Raw genomic sequence first — 6074 nt, 5'->3', positions numbered from 1 at the left:
CCTGCCCTGAAAATCCTCTCTGCTCTGCCTTTTTATCCCTCCCCCCTCCTAACCCCTTGGCAACCTAACCTCTTTTTCTTTAGGAACTCCATTCATTTTCTGGACATTCCTAAACCTCGCTCCTGCTGACAGCAACCTTACACAGCAGAGAGGACAGCAGATGTGCTCCCCGTCTTCTAGCTGGATAGACCGAGGTCCAAAAGCACAGAAAGTGGTGGCAGAAGGAGGGCTTGACGCTGGCTGTGCTCTGGGCTCCCAGCTCTCGCTCAATCGTGGGCACATTTGCTGCATTCTAGAGCTCTCCCCCTTCTCTCATTTGTCACCATGACCTCATCCTCCCCACTGTGTGGCCTCCCAGCCAGACCCCGGCGGCAGAAGCATCATCACTGCTGATTTTGTTCTGGGATTCGGATGTTCATTCTTTTCTCAGGATCCCCCAGGTTGCTCAGACAGAGTGGCTGCCAGTCAGCCCCAAGAGTTCTGGAATTTGGCCTCAAACCAAGTTTGCCTGGGGCCAGTGCTCTGCCTCTCCTCAGCCCAGGCTGGCAGCAGGAGGGGAGAGACTGAACTACGCTCTTTGGCTCAGGGAAGAGAGCTTCAGACTTGAGTTTTTAATGTTCAGCTTTCTTAAAAATTCTGGAGTCAATCTTACATTCCTCAGGTGGCAAAAGTTACGCAGTGTTTCCGTTGGAGAAGAAGCATGGTTTTCTTTGAGCTGCATCATCTAGAGCAAACCCAGATTCCAGGGTTCTTTCCCACTGCCCTGCTGTGAGCATAGTAATAAAACTTTTAGCTGGGCACCGCAACCATTTCTCCATTTCCCTTGCAGCTAAGTGTGTGACTGAAGTTGTGGCATTGTAGTTTGTGTGGGATGGGGGAATGCAATTTCCAGGAAGAAAGAGAGCAATAACTTCTCCCCTTTCCTTCTTCCTTCTGGCTGGAATGAGACATGATGGCTGACGCCACAGCAGCCATGATGGGCCATGAAGGTGCCTTAAAAACGGAGTTATGCAGAGTAGATAAATAAGATAGAGCGAGCCTGCATCTCTGGCACTGGGTAGCATCACAACAGCCAGGACCCTCCTCCTCGACTTTTGCATGAGAGAAAATTCTATGTCATTTAAGCCATTTATTTCGTGATTTCTGTCATTCACAGATGAGCAAAATGCTAATATATCTTTCCCAATTATTAATAATAATAGCAGTACTAGTAAGAAAAACAATAGCTGCAAGCCTGAATACGGATAATTTTGCAGGTAGTGTGCTCAGCACGTTAAATATATAATCTCATTTCATCCTCACAAGAACCTTACAAGGTGAATGCTGGTGTCACCACTCACTAAAGGGGAAACAGGGTTGAAAGAATAAGTAACCTGCTTCAAGTGATACATTAATAAATGCCAAGAATGGTGTTCAACACACTACTCTGTTGCAGGAAGGGATGAAGCCGGGGGTTAGGAAAAGGAGAGAAGCAGCAGGTCAAGCAAGGGAAGAAGGCTACCCAACAACCTTCTATCCCAGACTGCACAACGAGGCTCCCTGGGGTGCCAGGGAGACCCCTCAGGGCTGCCTCAGGACGTTTTAAAATTTCAAGGGAAACACATCACTGCTTGACATCTGTCAGCCCCAGCACAAAACTCCAGCTGGAGGTAGCTCACGGCTCCATTTATTGTGCTACATTTCTCGTGATGCTAGAACTACTGGGGAAAGTGGCACTGTCTCTGCTGAAGATACTAAGCAGGTGAGACATAAATCTGGGGTCCATCCCTGATAATGGAGCCAAAGCAGAAGAAAGAAGAGCCAAAAGAGACATGAGAGACATTTCTGGTACCGTTGCGCAAGCACCTGTGTCAGCCATGTCTGAAGTCTTTCCTTTTCAGCATCATGAGCCACTTTAATAATTCACTACTTTGTGTTGGGTTCCTGGCCCTTGAAACAGAATCTCGGTTCATACATCTTACATGGGCTTTGCCAATTGACCAATGGGAGGGAGCTGAAAAAAATCATCTTGCCTTTGAAGGAATTATTTAGAAGTTTAAAGATCCCAATCTTATGGGTTCCCATTATCAGCCATGAGCTTTTAAAAATTCGAGTGAGAGGAGGTGAGATCAGAAGGCGAGGTCATCTACAATGGCCTTCAATCATTGTGACCCACTAGGACATGGTGGTTTCTCTGCAAAGGGGCAGAAGCATCTACTTCTGCACCAGTGTTGAGATGTCCATAACACTCCTGTCCTTACCAACAGGGATCCCTGCTATATAAATTTTAATCCACCTGCCCCATAAACCAGTTTAGGGCTAGGACTGAAGGCTGTTGACTGTTTCCTCAGCCACTTACTATCTATGTGATTTTGGCCTACGTCCTTGTCAAGCCTCAGCTTCTTTATCTGTAAAATGGGGATGTTACAATTTGTTTATATTATATTATAAAATGTGTGCCAATGCACCCACCACGGTACCAGTCCAGAGTGGACACTGAGCCTCTGAGTCCTCTCCTTCCCTTTTATCTCCCAGGGCTGGGCACACATGGGATTCTTCATGAATTTACATAGGATGGTTCTTCTTGTTTTGTTCTGTTTTGGTTTTTCAGGATGGTCCTTTGATCCTTAGGCATTAACCCAAATTTGTACTGAATTTACATACTGCATTTACTCTCCTCAAATGAAGACTAACATTTGACATTTAGGTTAAGACCTCAAGATCTGAATAATCTCTTGACTGCAGCGATCAGGATTTACTGAACTTCCATGTGCCTGTACCGTGCCTGGCCCAATAATACAGGGGTGAATATGGCACAGCCCTGACCTCAGTGTCTATCCCTGATGATGGTATAAGGATACATAAGGATTTTTACAGCCCTGAGGTGTCTGCTTTACAAAGAATCTGACTTTGGGGGCTAGAAATAACATAAAGGGCCTCTTATTCCAACTACCCCTTTGCTCCCATCTGACATTCACAACCTTGACACAATGTGCCCATGATTGTTCAGCCCATGCTTGAACTCTTCTCCTGATGGGAGACTCACCTCCCCCCCCCCCCGAGGTGGCCTGGTGCGTCTTTGCACAGCTCCAGCCATGAAGAACCACAGATAGGAAGTTTGCTCTGACCTGAAAGTGTCAGCTATTCTATCAGCTCTCTGCCTGAGTCTGACAGAGGACAAAATGGGAATTAGACACGTGGGGCGGCTTCAGCGTGAGACAGTTACTCGGTTTAATGCCAAATACAGAACAGAGAAGAAGGGGGGATGTATTTGCCAAAGGGAACCCTCCCCATGGGCTTTGGCTTGGCCCCAAGCTGCTTGACAAAGAGCCACAAAGATGGTATGGTCAGAGCACATCAACCAAATGGACGCATTGCTCCAAGGGCGGAAAATATTGGGTCTCCGTGAAAACCATTTTTAAGATTACTATTAACAGTTCCCCTCAAATGAAGGTCTGCTTTCCTTTTCCCTTTTTATTTTTTTAAAAACCTCTCTTTCCTAGTCATTGAAAACTTTGACCCTCAACACTACCCCTTCTCTTTAAGTCACTTCCCTCGGTGTAGACCTCTGCTGTCCAACCCAGGAGCCACTAGGCACATTTAAATAAAGTGTAAGACTCCACGCCTCACTCACCTGGGCCACACTCAAGGTGCTCAGTAGCCACACGTGCTCCGCGGCCACCGCAGTGCACCGTTCGGACACAGAGCATTTCTGTCATTGCAGCAAATTCTACCGCACAGCCTTAGTCTACGTCAGAGTGACTTTGACATTTTTGCTTTCTAGTATTGAGTAAACAGACATGAATTGCTTAACCATACAGACCTGGAATCTAATGCTATCTCAGTGACTGTGTGACTTTGGACAAATGACTGGACCTTTCTGCGATCCACTTCGAATCCCTCCTCCCTCAGCTGTCCCTGGAGATGCCGCATCCACACACATTATTCGCACCTCTCACGATGTCGCTGGCAACATGCTGCCCTAGATCTGAGCTACTGAGGCATGTCTCAGGCCTTCCCACTAACCCAGGAGCTCCCGGAGGCCCATTCGTCCGTCCTTCCCCCACAGCGCAGAACACGGCATGCAGCCTGTGGCGGGGCCGCAACCCATAGGACATCGAATTAAATTCCCTTCTGGGTAATGTCAGCAGACTTAAATAGGGTGCAGTTCATGGTCTCTCTTGCTTCCTCCAAGAAAAGACCAAGCCTTGAATAACTGCGATGTGGGTTGAATAGCCCATCAGTTGGTCAATATAACAACAGGCTACTTGCAGACATTGGATGAATGTTTACCACGTATCAGGCACTGTGCTAGGCGCTTTGTATATGTGTGATCTTCACAGAAATGAGAGAGTTAAAAGCATCACCCACTATTTTGCAGATGAGGAACCTGGAATTCAGAGCGGTTGGGTGCTTTCCAGTTGGACGTGAGCTGATGTTGAATCCAGGCGGACTCCAGGGACCACAGGCTGGAGCCCTCTGCTCCACTGCTTCCTGAGGGACGCTCATGGAGGTGAGTTATAGGCCCTGCTGCCCTCACCGTGAGCTGTGGGTGCTGAGCCGTAATCACCAACAAGATGACTAGAAGGCTCCAAAGCTCGGATCTGCACAATCAAACCTACCTTAAAATATCAGGCTTATATGATGGAGGGTGAGGATACTTACATCGGGTAGGAATTGGGTCTGGGGTTGAGACTTAGCTCTACAGATCATTTTTTTAGACATTTTAATAGACAGGATGTCTGCCCTCAAAACTTGCACATATATCCACTTTGACCCAATGATTTCTTTTTGAGGAATTTATTCTAAGATACTCACCGGGATTGTCTGTGCACCCCAATTTAGTCACAAGGAAATGCACTATAGCATTGTTCGTAAGATGGAAAAAATAGAAAAAAGCCAAACGTCCAACAGTTGACGATTGATTAAATAAACTATGTTTCATCCATAGCTTGCAAAACTAGTCATTTGAAATACAATGGCGGAGATACGTATTTAATGCCGTGTAAAAGTTTTGTCCCATATTAATGGAGGAGAAAAGTAAGTTACAATGTGGTTTGCATCTTACGCTCAGGAATGGTAGGGAAAACTCTCCAGAATGAAAAGCACCAAATGTCAGCTCTGGGCAGAAAAACTCACCTGAGGCTTTCCCTTCCTTATACGTATATGTATTTCTTCCCTTATACGTATTTTCTGATTTTTCTACAATAAATATGTGACTTTTGTAGAATTTAGCATTTATTATTTTTTGAATCTGACTTTTAAAAAGCTTATCCTTTTACGATTTACACATATATTAAATCATTATACACCCGAAATGAATATCATGTAGGTGTTAATCATCTTAGTTTTTAAAATACAATCTTTCTCAGGAGCCATTTTGAAATTCCTATTTTCCCCCAGGCTGTCACCCTGGCTCCCACTCCATCACCTTAAGGAGAGGCCGCCTGGGTAGAGTCAGGCTGTGGGGTTGGCCGCAGTGGTCTGAGCGAAGCACTTTCCCATTCCTGGGTTCACAATTGGCCTGCGGTTTTTATGTGCAAGGCTATTTATTTTCCAATCAGAGGCATTGAGTCGGGACTTCTGGGGTAAACTGGTAGCTCTGAGCAGCTTTGAAGCCTCACAAGTGGGACGTTTTGTCCCCTGAAGATTTAGGAGGGCCGGCTCTCTCGACTGTTTTATTGGCTTCTTTTACATATGTATAGCCGCAGAGGGTGGGGGCACTGCCCGGTGAGGATGGACCTCCCCAAAGGCAAACATCCTCAGAAGAGAAGGGAGTGTTGCAACCTTCTCAAAGGTTGGCCCCTTGTCCCCCACCTAAACCACACCCCAAGAGACCCCCTCCTTTATCCCGTATTGTCTTCTGGTAGAAGTAGATCTTAGACATGAAGATTATGGACTTTGGAGTCAGGAAGACATGCGCTGGCACCGCAGCAAGTTACTTAATTTCTTGGAACCACAAATAAATTCCTCATCTCTAAAATGGGCCAATAATAGTTGCTATGTCATGTCACAGATCGTTGTGAGGAATAAATTAGAGAATGGCCATGAAAGTGCCTAGCACGGTTCCTGGCACAAAGTAAGTACTCATTCTT

This window comes from Ursus americanus, chromosome 24 (genome assembly GCF_024610735.1).
Source record: "Ursus americanus isolate L20-20 chromosome 24, mUrsAme1.1.p, whole genome shotgun sequence".
Taxonomy (NCBI): Eukaryota; Metazoa; Chordata; class Mammalia; order Carnivora; family Ursidae; genus Ursus; species Ursus americanus.
The sequence above is the reverse complement of the archived record's forward strand: the minus strand, read 5'-3'. Positions refer to the sequence as shown.